A 17409-nucleotide genomic window follows, 5' to 3' on the forward strand; every position below is an offset into this window, starting at 1 on the left:
TTTATTACCATTATTATTTAATTACATTTTTATCATTTTTTTTTAGGAAGTGGCAGTTCCATTCAGTATGGTAGTTGACATGAAATGCCTTTGGGAAGTTGACATGTCTTGTGTGATATTCTATACTCAATCTAAATCTATTTTAAACTGAATTTTCCTGTTGCTGGAATAACAAATAAGGAATTCACTTTAATTTGGGGTATTAATGTTGTTGTTTCTCATAAATCCATGCAGTTATCTGAATATGATACATCCTCCCTGCATACTCCACCTACAGTGATGTAATGCAGTTTTCTGTGTAAATTCATATCTCGCAAGATTCTGGAAAACAGTAAGTAACATCTGCCAAAATAAAAAGGAAAAAGATAACTGATGGGAAGTCAGCTGCTTTCTCCAAGCGCATAAAATGCTGATCAACAGACTGGGTGCCACCAATGTAGCCAAATATTAATCAATCATAAGACTTAAGCAGAAGGTGGTGTCTTACACACGCTTGTTGGTTGGTTGATTAGTCAGTTAGTTTATAAGTTAGTTAGCAGTAACACAATGGCATCTCTCACACTCAGTACGTTTTCTGTCGCACAATGGTGTCTAACACACATTTGTGTTTTGGTTAGTAAGTTAGTTAGTTTATAAGTTAGTTAGCTGTCATACAATGGCGTCTTACAGTCTCAGTAAGTTATTTGTCACACAATGGTGTCTTACACACGTTTGTTGGCTGGTTGGTTAGTTAGTTAATCAGTTAGTTTATAAGTTAGTTAGCTGTCATACAATGGTGTCTTACACACGTTTGTTGGTTGGTTGGTTAGTAAGTTAGTCAGTTAGTTTATAAGTTAGTTAGCTGTCATACAATGGTGTCTTACACACGTTTGTTGGTTGGTTGGTTAGTTAGTTAGTTAGTCAGTTATTTTATAAGTTAGTTTGCTGTCATACAATGGTGTCTTACACACGTTGGTTAGTTAGTTAGTCAGTTAGTTTATAAGTTAGTTAGCTGTCATACAATGGTGTCTTACACACGTTTGTTGGTTGGTTGGTTAGTTAGTTAGTTAATCAGTTAGTTTATAAGTTAGTTAGCTGTCATACAATGGTGTTTTACACACGTTTGTTGGTTGGTTGGTTGGTTAGTTAGTTAGTTAGTCAGTTAGTTTATAAGTTAGTTAGCTGTCATACAATGGTGTCTTACACACGTTTGTTGGTTGGTTGGTTAGTTAGTTAGTTAATCAGTTAGTTTATAAGTTAGTTAGCTGTCATACAATGGTGTCTTACACACGTTTGTTGGTTGCTTGGTTAGTTAGTTAATCAGTTAGTTTATAAGTTAGTTAGCTGTCATACAATGGTGTCTTACACACGTTTGTTGGTTGGTTGGTTAGTTAGTTAGTTAATCAGTTAGTTTATAAGTTAGTTAGCTGTCATACAATGGTGTCTTACACACGTTTGTTGGTTGCTTGGTTAGTTAGTTAGTTAGTCAGTTATTTTATAAGTTAGTTAGCTGTCATACAATGGTGTCTTACACACGTTTGTTGGTTGGTTGGTTAGTTAGTTAGTTAATCAGTTAGTTTATAAGTTAGTTAGCTGTCATACAATGGTGTCTTACACACGTTTGTTGGTTGGTTGGTTAGTTAGTTAGTTAGTCAGTTAGTTTATAAGTTAGTTAGCTGTCATACAATGGTGTCTTACACACGTTTGTTGGTTGGTTGGTTAGTTAGTTAGTTAGTCAGTTAGTTTATAAGTTAGTTAGCTGTCATACAATGGTGTCTTACACACGTTTGTTGGTTGGTTGGTTAGTTAGTTAGTTAGTTAGTTAGTTAGTCAGTTAGTTTATAAGTTAGTTAGCTGTCATACAATGGTGTCTTACACACGTTTGTTGGTTGGTTGGTTAGTTAGTTAGTTAGTCAGTTAGTTTATAAGTTAGTTAGCTGTCATACAATGGTGTTTTACACACGTTTGTTTGTTGGTTGGTTGGTTAGTAAGTTAGTTAGTCAGTTATATTATAAGTTAGTTAGCTGTCATACAATGGTGTCTTACACACGGTTGGTTGGTTGGTTAGTTAGTTAGTCAGTTAGTTTATAAGTTAGTTAGCTGTCATACAATGGTGTCTTACACACGTTGGTTGGTTGGTTAGTTAGTTAGTCAGTTAGTTTATAAGTTAGTTAGTGTTATGTGTTCGCATAATTTTCCAATAAAAAAAAATAAATTAAAAATTCCTGCTTGTCAAAACAGAGAATATTTAGCAGAGACGGGCCACTTCTATTAAAATTAATGGGAGAAATTGGAACTCCCAAAAGCAGCCAACTGTCAACGGATCTGAGCGTAATCTGAGTTAAAGTTGTGACGGAACGACACACCACTCCCGTGGATCATCGTCGTACCACGACTTTTCCCTGTTTCCCTGCATAGTTAGATCAGATGCAATGCCGAGGATTGGAGCTTTTACTGCTTATTTAATATTTTATCGAAATCTGGATCAACCATTGTGGAGACTTCGGTCTTTCCCCATTCAAGTAGATAGGAGCTGCACATTCATGACGCTTGTTTACAAAAAAAAAGCTGCCCGACCTGCCCAAGAGCGTTCCAAAAACGGACGCCGAGTGAACTGACTTACCTTGAAATCACCTTTGTTGATCAGAGCACGGAGCGTCTCCCAACAGCCAATCAGAAGTGAGAGTTTTAATGAACAATTGGATTGGCGGTGTCTTTGCCTCGCTGGTATTCTTTGGCAAGAAAAGTTTCAATAAATGTACTTTATCTATGTGCAATCTAGTGTGTCATGTGTACAGTCATAATGCTTAGATTTGTAATTGTGAACATGCAGCTACTGGGAGATTGAGAGACGACTGATACCACCTTGGACACCAAAGACTCAAACAGTAGCAGCTGGTTTGTTCTATATCATCAGAATACCCTGTTTTATGGATCCAGCGACTCTAGAATGAAGGAGTTTTTTATTACCATTATTATTTAATTACATTTTTATCATTTTTTTTAGGAAGTGGCAGTTCCATTCAGTATGGTAGTTGACATGAAATGCCTTTGGGAAGTTGACATGTCTTGTGTGATATTCTATACTCAATCTAAATCTATTTTAAACTGAATTTTCCTGTTGCTGGAATAACAAATAAGGAATTCACTTTAATTTGGGGTATTAATGTTGTTGTTTCTCATAAATCCATGCAGTTATCTGAATATGATACATCCTCCCTGCATACTCCACCTACAGTGATGTAATGCAGTTTTCTGTGTAAATTCATATCTCGCAAGATTCTGGAAAACAGTAAGTAACATCTGCCAAAATAAAAAGGAAAAAGATAACTGATGGGAAGTCAGCTGCTTTCTCCAAGCGCATAAAATGCTGATCAACAGACTGGGTGCCACCAATGTAGCCAAATATTAATCAATCATAAGACTTAAGCAGAAGGTGGTGTCTTACACACGCTTGTTGGTTGGTTGATTAGTCAGTTAGTTTATAAGTTAGTTAGCAGTAACACAATGGCATCTCTCACACTCAGTACGTTTTCTGTCGCACAATGGTGTCTAACACACATTTGTGTTTTGGTTAGTAAGTTAGTTAGTTTATAAGTTAGTTAGCTGTCATACAATGGCGTCTTACAGTCTCAGTAAGTTATTTGTCACACAATGGTGTCTTACACACGTTTGTTGGCTGGTTGGTTAGTTAGTTAATCAGTTAGTTTATAAGTTAGTTAGCTGTCATACAATGGTGTCTTACACACGTTTGTTGGTTGGTTGGTTAGTAAGTTAGTCAGTTAGTTTATAAGTTAGTTAGCTGTCATACAATGGTGTCTTACACACGTTTGTTGGTTGGTTGGTTAGTTAGTTAGTTAGTTAGTCAGTTATTTTATAAGTTAGTTTGCTGTCATACAATGGTGTCTTACACACGTTGGTTAGTTAGTTAGTCAGTTAGTTTATAAGTTAGTTAGCTGTCATACAATGGTGTCTTACACACGTTTGTTGGTTGGTTGGTTAGTTAGTTAGTTAATCAGTTAGTTTATAAGTTAGTTAGCTGTCATACAATGGTGTTTTACACACGTTTGTTGGTTGGTTGGTTGGTTAGTTAGTTAGTTAGTCAGTTAGTTTATAAGTTAGTTAGCTGTCATACAATGGTGTCTTACACACGTTTGTTGGTTGGTTGGTTAGTTAGTTAGTTAGTTAGTCAGTTAGTTTATAAATTAGTTAGCTGTCATACAATGGTGTCTTACACACGTTTGTTGGTTGCTTGGTTAGTTAGTTAGTTAATCAGTTAGTTTATAAGTTAGTTAGCTGTCATACAATGGTGTCTTACACACGTTTGTTGGTTGCTTGGTTAGTTAGTTAGTTAATCAGTTAGTTTATAAGTTAGTTAGCTGTCATACAATGGTGTCTTACACACGTTTGTTGGTTGGTTGGTTAGTAAGTTAGTCAGTTAGTTTATAAGTTAGTTAGCTGTCATACAATGGTGTCTTACGCACGTTTGTTGGTTGGTTGGTTAGTTAGTTAGTTAGTTAGTTAGTCAGTTATTTTATAAGTTAGTTTGCTGTCATACAATGGTGTCTTACACACGTTGGTTAGTTAGTTAGTTAGTCAGTTAGTTTATAAGTTAGTTAGCTGTCATACAATGGTGTCTTACACACGTTTGTTGGTTGGTTGGTTAGTTAGTTAGTCAGTTAGTTTATAAATTAGTTAGCTGTCATACAATGGTGTTTTACACACGTTTGTTGGTTGGTTGGTTGGTTAGTTAGTTAGTTAGTCAGTTAGTTTATAAGTTAGTTAGCTGTCATACAATGGTGTCTTACACACGTTTGTTGGTTGGTTGGTTAGTTAGTTAGTTAGTTAGTCAGTTAGTTTATAAATTAGTTAGCTGTCATACAATGGTGTCTTACACACGTTTGTTGGTTGCTTGGTTAGTTAGTTAGTTAATCAGTTAGTTTATAAGTTAGTTAGCTGTCATACAATGGTGTCTTACACACGTTTGTTGGTTGGTTGGTTAGTTAGTTAGTTAGTTAGTCAGTTATTTTATAAGTTAGTTAGCTGTCATAAAATGGTGTCTTACACACGTTGGTTGGTTGGTTAGTTAGTTAGTCAGTTAGTTTATAAGTTAGTTAGCTGTCATACAATGGTGTCTTACACACGTTTGTTGGTTGGTTGGTTAGTTAGTTAGTTAGTCAGTTAGTTTATAAGTTAGTTAGCTGTCATACAATGGTGTCTTACACACGTTTGTTGGTTGGTTGGTTAGTTAGTTAGTTAGTTAGTCAGTTAGTTTATAAGTTAGTTAGCTGTCATTCAATGGTGTCTTACACACGTTTGTTGGTTGGTTGGTTAGTTAGTTAGTTAGTTAGTCAGTTAGTTTATAAGTTAGTTAGCTGTCATACAATGGTGTTTTACACACGTTTGTTTGTTGGTTGGTTGGTTAGTAAGTTAGTTAGTCAGTTATATTATAAGTTAGTTAGCTGTCATACAATGGTGTCTTACACACGGTTGGTTGGTTGGTTAGTTAGTTAGTCAGTTAGTTTATAAGTTAGTTAGCTGTCATACAATGGTGTCTTACACACGTTGGTTGGTTGTTAGTTAGTTAGTTTATTAGTTAGCTGTCACACAATGTTGTCTTACACATGTTTGTTTGTTGGTTGGTTAGTTAGTTAGTCAGTTAGTTTATAAGTTAGTTAGCTGTCATACAGTGGTGTCTTACACACGTTGGTTGGTTGTTAGTTAGTTAGTTTATTAGTTAGCTGTCACACAATGTTGTCTTACACATGTTTGTTTGTTGGTTAGTAAGTTAGTTAGTCAGTTAGTTTACAAGTTAGTACAATGGTGTCTTACACACGCTTGTTGGTTGGTTGTTAGTTAGTTAGTTTATTAGTTAGCTGTCATACAATGGTGTCTTACACACACTTGTTGGTTGGTTGTTAGTTAGTTTATTAGTTAGTTAGCTGTCACACAGTGTTGTCTTCCACAATGTTAGTCAGTTAGTTATTAGTTGTCATAAAATGATGTCTTACACTCTTAGTTTGTCAGTAAGTTAGTACCCTATAGGATGGAGAAAATGATGCAAGATGAAATGACAACTTGTCAAAATGTAAACATGCCCAATGGGTCTTTTATTATCCTCAAACTGACTCCTTTCGACGCAAAGGAGCAGCGGCTCAACTCCGAGCTCTTCACGGATGACTGAGCTCCTCACCCTATCTTTAAGGGAGAAGCCTGCCACCTTTCTGAGGAAGCCCATTTCGGCCGTTTGTACTCGTGACCTAGTTCTTTCGGTCATGACCCAACCTTCATGACCATAGGTGAGGGTAGGAACAAAAATTGACCGGTAGATCGAGAGCTTTGCCTTCCGGCTCAGCTCTCTTATCGTGATGATGGAGCGAGTGCAATACCGCCCCCGCTGCCCCAATTCTCCGGCCAACCTCCCGCTCCATTGTCCCCTCAATCGTGAACAAGACCCCTTGAACTCCTTCACTTGGTGCAATATCTCCTTCCCTACCCGGAGTATGCACTCCATCGGTTTCCGGCGGGTGTGGAGAAAAATCACTACTCATCCTTAAGGTGAGGGGGTTGAAAGATCTTAGCATCCCTGGCATTAGCAATAGTGATAGTGATGCTTGCCTTTGCTGGCACCACTATAAATGCTTAAAAGTTATGCCATCAATAATCAATAAGAAACCTCTATGAAGGTTCAAGAACACTATTTTTGTGTGTGAGTGTGTGTGGCTGGTTATTAGCCATCAATGTCTGATTTTAAGGATTGTTTATATGGGCTTACACTTGCTTTGCAAATGACTGTACCTGTTTTAGCAGAGTTTCTTGTTTCTGATGCACTCTGGTCTAACTGTACGATTCCATTATGTTATTGTGAAAACCACATTTCCTTCCTCATAGTCATTTTCTTATCTGATGCTTCCCTATCAAATTAGGTCACGACGGTAGCTGTTATTTTTCTTTGCACAGATGCCACGTGAATACTGATAACATGAGGGTGCCAAGGAGGTTAAAATCCCCACTGTTATACAGTAGGCTAAGTAGTTGAAATAGCGATAATTAGTAAGCAGTTGTAATTTGGTGTGGTCTATCTAGATCACCATGGAACATTTACTTTACAGTCGCTGTCAACGAGTAATTACTGACATCCTGTCAACGACTTTTTCAAACAACACAAAAGGAGTGCGCTGTAGTATATTCTATGTCTTTTAAAAACATATAATAGTTTTTGTGAGAAACAGATCAAATGTTAAATCATTATTCACTGAAAATCTTGACATCCGCCATAGCTCTCTCTCTCTGGGAAGAAGTGATTCATGAATGAATCGTACTTCAACTTTTCAAATGAAAGCCAATTGGTCTGGATTCGTTCATAATTGAAGTGATCATGTTCTCAAGATCACAAATCTTTGGCACGATAATCCATTTCACTGAAGGGGAAGATTCTCGGTTAATAACAACTTAAATTTCAGTCTGTTTCTCACTTCTTTCTTTTTGGGTGAACTATGCCTTTAATACCAGAAGTGCACAAAAAACACTGATGCCTGTGCTTTCCCCAGATGTTTCCTGCAGTCTGGCTATTGGGAAGAGGCCAAACCAGGTGTCTGGGATTGAACACGTATTTAGGTCTGATCTGTAACATCAGCCAGGAAATGAGTGCAGGAACAAAGCATCAAGACCTCATTCTTTGGCACAACTGCAACTTTGGCTTGTGGACGATGGACACTTAAGTGGCTGAGGTGACCCAAGCAGGGTCACGTGGGCTGAGAAAGGATGGAGATGTATAGTGCGGAAATCCTGCCCTATCTTATTATTTCCCTCAAGACTATTGTTCTAGCATAATGGTGAATCTAAATATCTAACAAACCATCAGTTTTCATTTTGTAAAACATTCACTAACCTCTCAGTGACTTTATCACTTTACTTCAAATTTGTTGATATTTGTTGGTCGTATTATAAAATAGCCACAAAAAAAAAAAACACCCCAAAGACTAATTAAAGGAGGGAACATGGAGATTTCAGGGATGGATTCTTTTAACTTGGGCCAGTAAGCGACCACCTAGCAATGGCTTAGCAAACAAACAGAACACCATAGCAACATTAAAACTGATTAGGAGCTTTTTTTATCATGCCATCATCCTTTAATTTTGGTACTTTTCAAATGCCTTTTGCGTACATATTGTACTGTTTTAGCCTTGTCCCAGACTTAGAATTTAACTATTAAACTACAAAAACTACAAATTATTGCATCTTTAAAACTATTATAAACTAAACAAATAGTGCATAAACCATTTAAATATTTATTGTGTGAAATAGATTTCTATCTATTTTTCAGAAATAACAACTGTCCCATCACATCATTTCCACCACACCATTTTGCCCCTATTAAAATGTTGTCAAAAGTCAGTGTACTTGTTTATGGTCTTTCGAACGTTTTATTCCTTAGACCCCCAGATATGGCGATCCCCAGGAAGGGACCCCCTTCTTAGAGCCTCTTATAAAGGCAGCTATACATTATCATGTATAAAAATAAAAATAAAACTATATGCCGTGTGAAAAATGTATTATATTACAAAGCGTTTTATTAAAAAAGACATTTTGTTTCCTAATTGTTTCCAAATAATATAATTGGCCTTTATATTGTCATTGTATTAAAACCAAAATGCTGATTTGTTTTTATAGTTTGTTTGTTTTTTACTTTAAAATATCATGCCTGTCAGGTGAATAAAATAATACATTTACTGATTTCCAACCAGTCCTTTGAACCACATATAATCATTTAAATTCAGGAAATGTGTTATTTTTATTGCATTAAACCTAGATAATTCATATCTTAATGTTGACTTTAACAGGCCTAAAAATAGATATTGTAAAATATTTTTTTCTCTCTCTCTCCAATTTTTCCCCAGTTTGAAAACCCCTGTTCTCGACAGAAGTGTCCGTGAAGAGCATGTTTGAGATTAAATATGAGACAATTGATGTTTGAAGAAAACAAAGAAAAATCAAGGTAATTATCACATGTGATCAGAATATTTGTATTTGTTGTCATTTCTAAATAAGCTGTAATTTTGCCAAATTATGCCAAAAGTGTGAAAATAGTATTTCATCATGTGTATTTGGGATGCATAGAGTGTTATATATTTAGCCTAAGGGTCTTAAAGTAGGTGAAACCTTTGGAATTAGCTGGTTTTCTGCAATAATTACTCCGTGATCTCATCTTCATTACATTAATGCATTTGGAAGACGCTTTTATCCAAAGCGACTTACAGGGCTCTTATTACAGGGACAAACCCCCCAGAGCAACCTGGAGTTAAGTGCCTTGCTCAAGGACAAAATGGTGGCGGCTGTTGGGATTGAACCAGCAACCTGCTTACCAGTTCAGTGCTTTAGCCCACTATGCCACCACCACTCCATTACATCACTTCATCAAAGTCACAAGTGTAGACACAAGTGTGCTTAAGCTAACACCACACCAACATTTATAATCTTTCATGTCTATATTGAACACATCCCATTAAACATTAACAGTACTGTGGAAAAAGTAAGTGAACCCCCATTGGCTAAAGACAACAAAAAAGATCATTAGAGTCAGGAGTATCCAATTAATTAAACGAGATTGGAGGTGTGGGTTACAACTACTTTGACTTATAAAAATGTATCAAACATTTTGAGTTTGCTATTCAGAAGAAGCATCTGCTGACGTGGACCATGCATAGCAAAAAAAGAGATCTCTGTAGACATATGACCAAGAATTGTTCCTTAGCATAAAGATGGAAAGGGTTACAAAGTTATCTCTTCTAGACAAATTGTCTATAAATGGAGACAGTTTAGTACTGTGGCTACTCTCCATGGAAGTGGCCATCCAGCCAAGATGACTCAAAGGACATAATGCTCAATGAGGTAAAAAAGAACATGGAGTGACAGATAAACACTTGAAGGAATCATTGGAACTGGTTAACATATCTGATCATGAAATGGTCGAATTGTTTGTGAAGAATATGCAGCACTGCTTACCAACATGTAAACATCATCTCAACAGCTAAGTACGGTGGAGGTAGCATCATGATTTGGGGCTGTTTTGCTGCTTCAGGGCCTGGAGAAATTACAGTAGCGGTTCTAGCTTGTATGGCGCCCTGGGCAAAAACCCCCTTCAGCTCCTCATTTCCACCACAGAACTCTATTAAACACCATACAGAATTTCAGATGTGCTGGAATTTCCATTACTTTCATAAAAAAAATTAAAAAGACATATTATAGGTCTTCTCTGGTGCATTTACATTCATTTACTAACCAAAGAACATAATTGTAATGGATACTGGCTAATTCTTTTTATATGTGGTCAGGTGCTTGAAAATGATTTATGCCTTGGGAATTCTGAATTCACAAGGAGGATGCGGGCGGCCCTTTAAAAACTATGACTATTGTTTGGTCCAATATTCTGCTGGGAAAAGATTTGGACGTTACTCATTTCTTTCCTCTGATAAACTCTTGTGCCCAATGCAGACCAGTGCTGACTCTCCTTACCATAGTGGTGAAAATGTACTTATGTGACTCAATGTTTTGCTTTACGTTTCCTCAGCCATTTTCCCTATCAGTCTTTAGATCAGCTGTCTTCTTTTAAGAATGAGGCCACTTCCTTTGTCCACATGGTACAATCATTAAGTAGCATTTACTGGACTGTACATTCCACATAGACTAAATTCTGTGGAAGCTATTGATGACTTTTACTGTACAGGTGACCAGATTTGCAGAATAACTTAAAAGTATGCATAAAATCTCTTTTATTGTTCCACAGAAGAAAGTCATACAGATTTGGATGATTAAATTATGACAGAATTTTCATTTTTGGGTGAACTGTGCCTTTAATTGCTTAAACGCTGGACACCTAAAAACTCCATTGCCAGCTTTCAGTTGAGTGAGTTGAGTTTTACTTAAAAAGAAAGACACATTTGCTGTAATCCCCACCCGCCTGCTTTCAATTGTTCGTCATGAGAAGAGAAACAAGGAAACAGCTTGTACAGAACAATAAAAGCTTCCTGCAATGTACCAAGCATAGTTAGCGTGCTGGTGCAAAGGCGTTCAATCCACCTTTAATGAGCCATTGTATGGATGCGTAACACAAACCCTATGTGTTCCTGAGGTGCCAGTTTCCCAAGAAAACTTAATGTGGCCCAACATTGCAGCTGTCCATTGGAGGAAGTGTTCAAGCATACCTACCTTGCCCATTTGTGACCATGAAGCTTCCTGTGGTACGTTCTGTTTGTTGGAGCACCATGAGATGTTCCAAACATTAAAAAGATAAGTCGCATCAGTGGCCCCGCAACTGGCAGAAATCATGCTTACGTCATTTTCTCTGCAGTTTTTTAGGGTTCAAAATATGCTACATGAAATGCCATGCAGCTCGCAGAATTTTCATAAACCTGTTTACAAATGAAAATGTTTGATTTAGTTTTTTTCAGATACTTTTTCAGGAACAATTCCCTAACCCTAAGTTTTACATTTTGCAATCAGACTTGCTATTTTCACCTTGTGGACGAAAAAAATCCAAATCAACTAAAGTTCAGAAACTTTTTCTAAAGAAAGACAAAAATAAATGATAATGAAAGCCAAAATATTAAATGCCAGGGATTCATATTTGCTGAGTAATCCATTATTTTATAGAAGAGGATCAAAATGTTTTTCTTTAAGCTAGTTTTTGTTGTCCAACAAAACAAAGGTCTGAAGTCCAAAAAATGTTGAGACTAGAAATGTACCTATATTTATTCACATGAAAACAATAATGCCAAAATCTCGATTTTCAGCTGTCCAAAAATACACTTAAACTTAGATTGAAGGAGGAACCCAAAACGTTTCTAGGGACAGGAATTTTATATGAGACTCAGGGTGGGCTCTTTTGACTTAGGCCAATACATAACCACCTAGCATCCACCCAAAACACCCTAGCAACCAGATAGGGACATGCTAAAAACCACCCAGAACATGTAGCAAATGGATGGCAAACCCCTGGCAACCACACACATTTTGCACAAGCAATTTTCTTCAGAAAATGCAAAAAATTATTGGCAAGTTTGGCATTTACTTAAAAATAAAATGTGAATCTGAGCATACAAAAACAGACATTTTTGATGTATGAATTGATGAACTTCAACAATGGCCATTGCTCTAGGGAACAATAAACGAATTGAACTGTTTGTAAACACACTGATGAAACTGCGGGAAAGCCTGATGACATCAGAGCCATTATATAAATTAAGAAACTGAATTCAAAATTAGCAAGGCCTTTCAAGTAGGATAGAGCAGCAACAATGCTTGTGCCAAGTAGTTATGCTGTGATTGTTTAAATCAGGAGTCATGCATAATTATAGCATGTGGTCATTAATTGCAGAATGGACTAATAATTGTTTGAATGCTGTCTAATAACCAGCACTGAAGTACAGGAAGGTGACCATGGCTTGCAGCTCACAAATTTGACTGTTTCTAAAGGATTTTCCCATCATTGTTTTGCCCCTTTGCTAGTATGCCTGTGTGAACGATTGTGACCAGCACTGTACTTCTGTGTTTATGATGTTTTTGTTTTGTTGCACCATTGCTTATAGCTAATGGGTTTCGGTAGACTAATAACACAGAAATTCTGACCCTGATGAGTTGATTACAAACTAGAAACTTCAACATACAGTAAAGACTTGCATAGACTAGTAGTTATAAACTGGTGGGTAGCTGGAAAAATTGGTATTATGTCCATTTTGAAGACCGATTTGCGACCGAGCTTTAAGTTCCTGGCTGATGTGTTTAGTTGTTGCTTCAATATTTCCACATAATGTTCTCATGATGCCATCTATTTTGTGATGTCCCAAAAGTCCCTCCTGCAGCAAATCAACATGATGTTGCCACTTCACGGTTGGGATGGTGTTCTTTGGCTTACAAGCCTCACCTTTTCTTTTCTCTAAACATAAAAATTTTCATTATGGCCTAACAGTTAAATTTTTGTTTCATCAGACCAGAGGGTATTTCTCCAAAAAGTAAGATCTTTGTCTCCATGTGCATTTGCAAACTGTACTCTGGCATTTTTTGGGCAGTTTTGGAGCAGTGGCTTCGTGCTGAGCAGCCTTTCAGGTTATGTCGATATAGGACGTTTTACTCTGGATGTAGATACTTGTCTTCCTGTTTCCTCCAGCATCTTCACAAGGTACTTTTCTGTTGTTTATTTGATTTGCACATTTAGCAAAAAATTACGTTCATCTGTAGGAGACAGAATATGTCTCCTTCCTGAGCAGTATGATGGCTGTGTGGTCCCGTGGTGTTTATACTTGCGTACTGTTGTTTGTACAGATGTACGTGGTACCTTCAGGTGTTTGGAAATTGCTCCCAAGGATGAACCTGAATTGTGAAGGTCCACGATTTTTTTTTCTCAGGTCTTTTGCTGATTTCTTTTGATTTTCCCATAATGTCAAGCCCAGTGGAAATGAGTTTGAAGGTGGCCTTAAAATAAATACACAGGTACACCTCAAATTAGCCTATCAGAAGCTAATTGTCTAAAGGCTTGACATCATTTTCTGGAATTTTATACGCTGCTTAAAGGCACAGTTAACTTAGTGTATGTAAACTTCTGACCCACTGGATTTGTGATATAGTCAATTAAAAGTGAAACAATCTGTCTGTAAACAATTGTTGGAAAAATAACTCCTGTCATGCACAAAGTAGTCCTAAATGACTTTAACTATAAACTACAAACTATAGTTTGCTCATATGAAATCTGTGGAGTGGTTAAAAAATGACCAAAAATGAAATGTTTAATGACTTCAACCTAAGTGTATGTAAACTTCTAATTTCAACTGTAAGTTAGGCATAATAGACAGAATTTGTGGCATAATGTTGATTACCAGAAACAATAATATCGATTAGTCCCTCATTTTCTTAAAAAAAAAATAAAATAGGAAAGATTCCTCTGGGTTTGTACTTACTGTTTCAAAAGTATAGCCACAAGACATAAACAGTATGTGTGTTAACATGATTTATTAATTTATTGTGATAAAATCTCTGTGTTAAATTATATCAAATTTTTACAACTTGGTTGCCATGACGACATAATGCCAAAACCCCTAAAATTATTGTAAAAACAATGATTTAAACAACCATGCTGCTTTATAACTGAAGAATTAATGTAATCTCTTTTATAAAATTAAAAAAGCTTCACATTTCTGCCTTCAAATCATTTCAAAAATTGGCCCCATTCACTTCCATTGTAAGTGACTCACTGTAACCTCGATTTTTGCTTTATTTAGAGAAAGGTGGGACAAGTCGAAATATTTTTTTGTGGTAATTAACATTACGCCACAAATGCTCGATTGAGCTTAACTTGTATTGAACTCGGAATATTCCTTTAATAAGAAATCATACTTTAAGCAATGAGATGCAGTCTTAATTTAGGTCAAATTGTGAAAAATCAATCACTTTTACTAATAGTGCTGGTGAAGGGATCACTTGCATCACTTAGTATTCAGCATATTTTGGGCTAGAGATTTTCAAAACAAATCTTAAAGCTAAGCAACCACGAGAACTCCTAACTGCACTAAAACCACTCAGAAAACCTTAACATCACAGTTTTAGATGGGCATGACTGCTTTTAAGAAAATGTAAACCATCTAGTTTTCTTTATTGTACCAGATGCAACCAAATGAGTTAATTAAAATATCAACTGTTTCTGAGAGCAAATCACCATTATTCCTCAACATACTTCAAACGTTTAGAGGAAACTTCTCTCTCCACATTTATTCATTGGCCTACTTAATTTATACTGAGTAGAGTTAAATGTAAGCATGTTCCAAAATTAACAATGTGTTTTGAAATGAATAAAGTGCTTAATTTGTGACACTGAGAGGAACAATTCTCTATACTTAGCCTTGGTAACCTGTCAAAGTGTTTTTCTGGGTATTATTTACACAGCAGACTCTCACAATTGTGTTGCCCTTCGGACATCTTCCTGCATGTCTTAATGTGTCAGGAAAATGCACGCATCACCAATAATTTATGTATAATTTAAGCACAAAGTCTGGGTCACATGCATTCATTCAGACTATCACAGTGCAAACATTAACACGATTCAACATGACAGAATTTGGAATGACGTTACACTGCCACCTTCCGTCTTTGTCTGCAAACAACATCGGATCTCTATACAGGACTGGAAAAGCATCTTAAAAAGGGAAATAATCAATTTTCAACTTAAACTAAACAATAAACAAATATTAATGCATGATTAATTAATAAATCAGAAATGTTTTATTAAATGATAATAAAAAATTTTTTTTATTCTTTTTGTATTTTCAGAATTGTATTGCCAAGTATGCTCACATATACAAGGTGACTTGGTGACAGAAGCTTCCAGTGCACAAACAATACAGCAACAAGCCAGAGATAATAATAAAAAAATGAATTTAAAAATAAAATTTAAAATAAAGTATATACAGAATATAAGACAAATACAAATACAAATCTTTATACATTATAAACGGTACAAGGGAATGTAATGGCAGAAAAGTTTGGATGTGTTGGATAAATATAAAAAGACTTGACAGTAAATTGCACATAATTATTGCTCAATGGGGCAGTTTTTACTCTTCATGAGATGGATAGCCTGAGGGAAAAAACTGTTCCGGTGCCTGACGGTTCTGGTGCTCAGAGCTCTGTAGCGCCGGCCAGAAGGCAACAGTTCAAAAGGGTAGTGTGCTGGGTGAGTGGGGCCCAGAGTGATTTTAACTGCCCTTTTCCTCACTCTGGAAGTGTACAGTTCTGTTTAGAACGGTGAGGGGGGTCAATGTTGGGGTGTTCCTCCTAAAGTCCACAATCATCTCCACCGTTTTGAGCATGTTCAGCTCCAGGTTGTTTTGACTGCACCAGTGAGCCAGCCGTTCAACCTCCCTTCTGTATACTTGCTCATCGTATTTTGGATGAGGCCGATGACAGTAGTGTCGTCTGCAATCTTCAGGAGCTTAACAGAGGGATTCTTGGCTGGTCAGTCTCTTGTGTACAGGGAGAAGAGTAGTGGGGAGAGCACACATCCCTGGGGGGCACCAGTGCTGATCAGGTGCTGGAAGTGAATTTCCCTAATCTCACTAGCTGCTGCCTGTTCGTCAGAAAGCTGGTGATCCACTGACAGATAGATGTGGGAACAAGTCAAGTCAAGTCAAGTGGTTTTTATTGTCGTTTCAACCATATACAGTTAGTACAGTACACAGCAAAACGAGACAACGTTCCTCCAGGACCATGGTGCTACATAAAAACAACAAAGGACCAACATAGGACCACATGAGACTACACAACGAAATAAAATACCTATATAAAAAAACCTATATATATCTATATAAAGTGCACGTGCAAACATGTGCAAAAAGTACAGGACAGTACAACAAATTACTGACAATGAACAGGACAATAGACAGTGCAGCGCCGACCAGTACTCAGTAGTGCAAAAAGATGACAGTTTCTAAAGATGTAAACATAACATACTATGAGATAGTGTTCTATGCACATAGCAGTTATTGAGGTAGCAGACAGTTATAAAGTGACAGTTATTAAAGTGCAACTCAGGACACGTGTGTGTCAAACCAGTCTCTGAGTATTGAGAAGCCTGATGGCTTGGGGAAGAAGCTGTTACACAGTCTGGCCGTGAGGGCCCGAATGCTTCGGTACCTCTTGCCAGACGGGAGGAGGGTAAAGAGTTTGTGTGAGGGGTGTGTGGGGTCGTCCACAATGCTGGTTGCTTTGCGGATACAGTGTTTTTGAAAATGTCTTTGATGGAGGGAAGAGAGACCCCAATGATCTTCTCAGCTGTCCTCACTATCCTCTGCAGGGCTTTGCGGTCCGAAACGGTGCAAGTCCCAAACCAGGCAGTGATGCAGCTGCTCAGGATGCTCTCAATAGTCCCTCTATAGAATGTAGTGAGGATGGGGGTTGGGAGATGTGCTTTCCTCAGCCTTCGAAGAAAGTAGAGACGCTGCTGGGCTTTCTTGGTGATAGAGCTGGTGTTGAGGGACCAGGTGAGGTTCTCCGCCAGGTGAACACCAAGAAATTTGGTGCTCTTGACGATCTCCACAGAGGAGCCGTCGATGTTCAGCGGAGTGTGTTCACCTTGTGCTCTCCTAAAGTCAACAACCATCTCTTTTGTTTTGTCGACATTCAGGGACAGGTTGTTGGCTCTACACCAGTTCGTCAGCCGCTGCACCTCCTCTCTGTATGCTGACTCGTTGTTCTTGCTGATGAGACCCACCACGGTCGTGTCATCGGCGAACTTGACGATGTGGTTCGAGCTGTGCATTGCTGCACAGTCGTGAGTCAGCAGAGTGAACAGCAGTGGACTGAGCACACAGCCCTGGGGGCCCCAGTGCTCAGTGTGGTGGTGGTGGAGATGCTGTTCCCGATCCGGACTGACTGAGGTCTCCC

This window comes from Xyrauchen texanus, chromosome 44 (genome assembly GCF_025860055.1).
Source record: "Xyrauchen texanus isolate HMW12.3.18 chromosome 44, RBS_HiC_50CHRs, whole genome shotgun sequence".
Lineage (NCBI taxonomy): Eukaryota > Metazoa > Chordata > Actinopteri > Cypriniformes > Catostomidae > Xyrauchen > Xyrauchen texanus.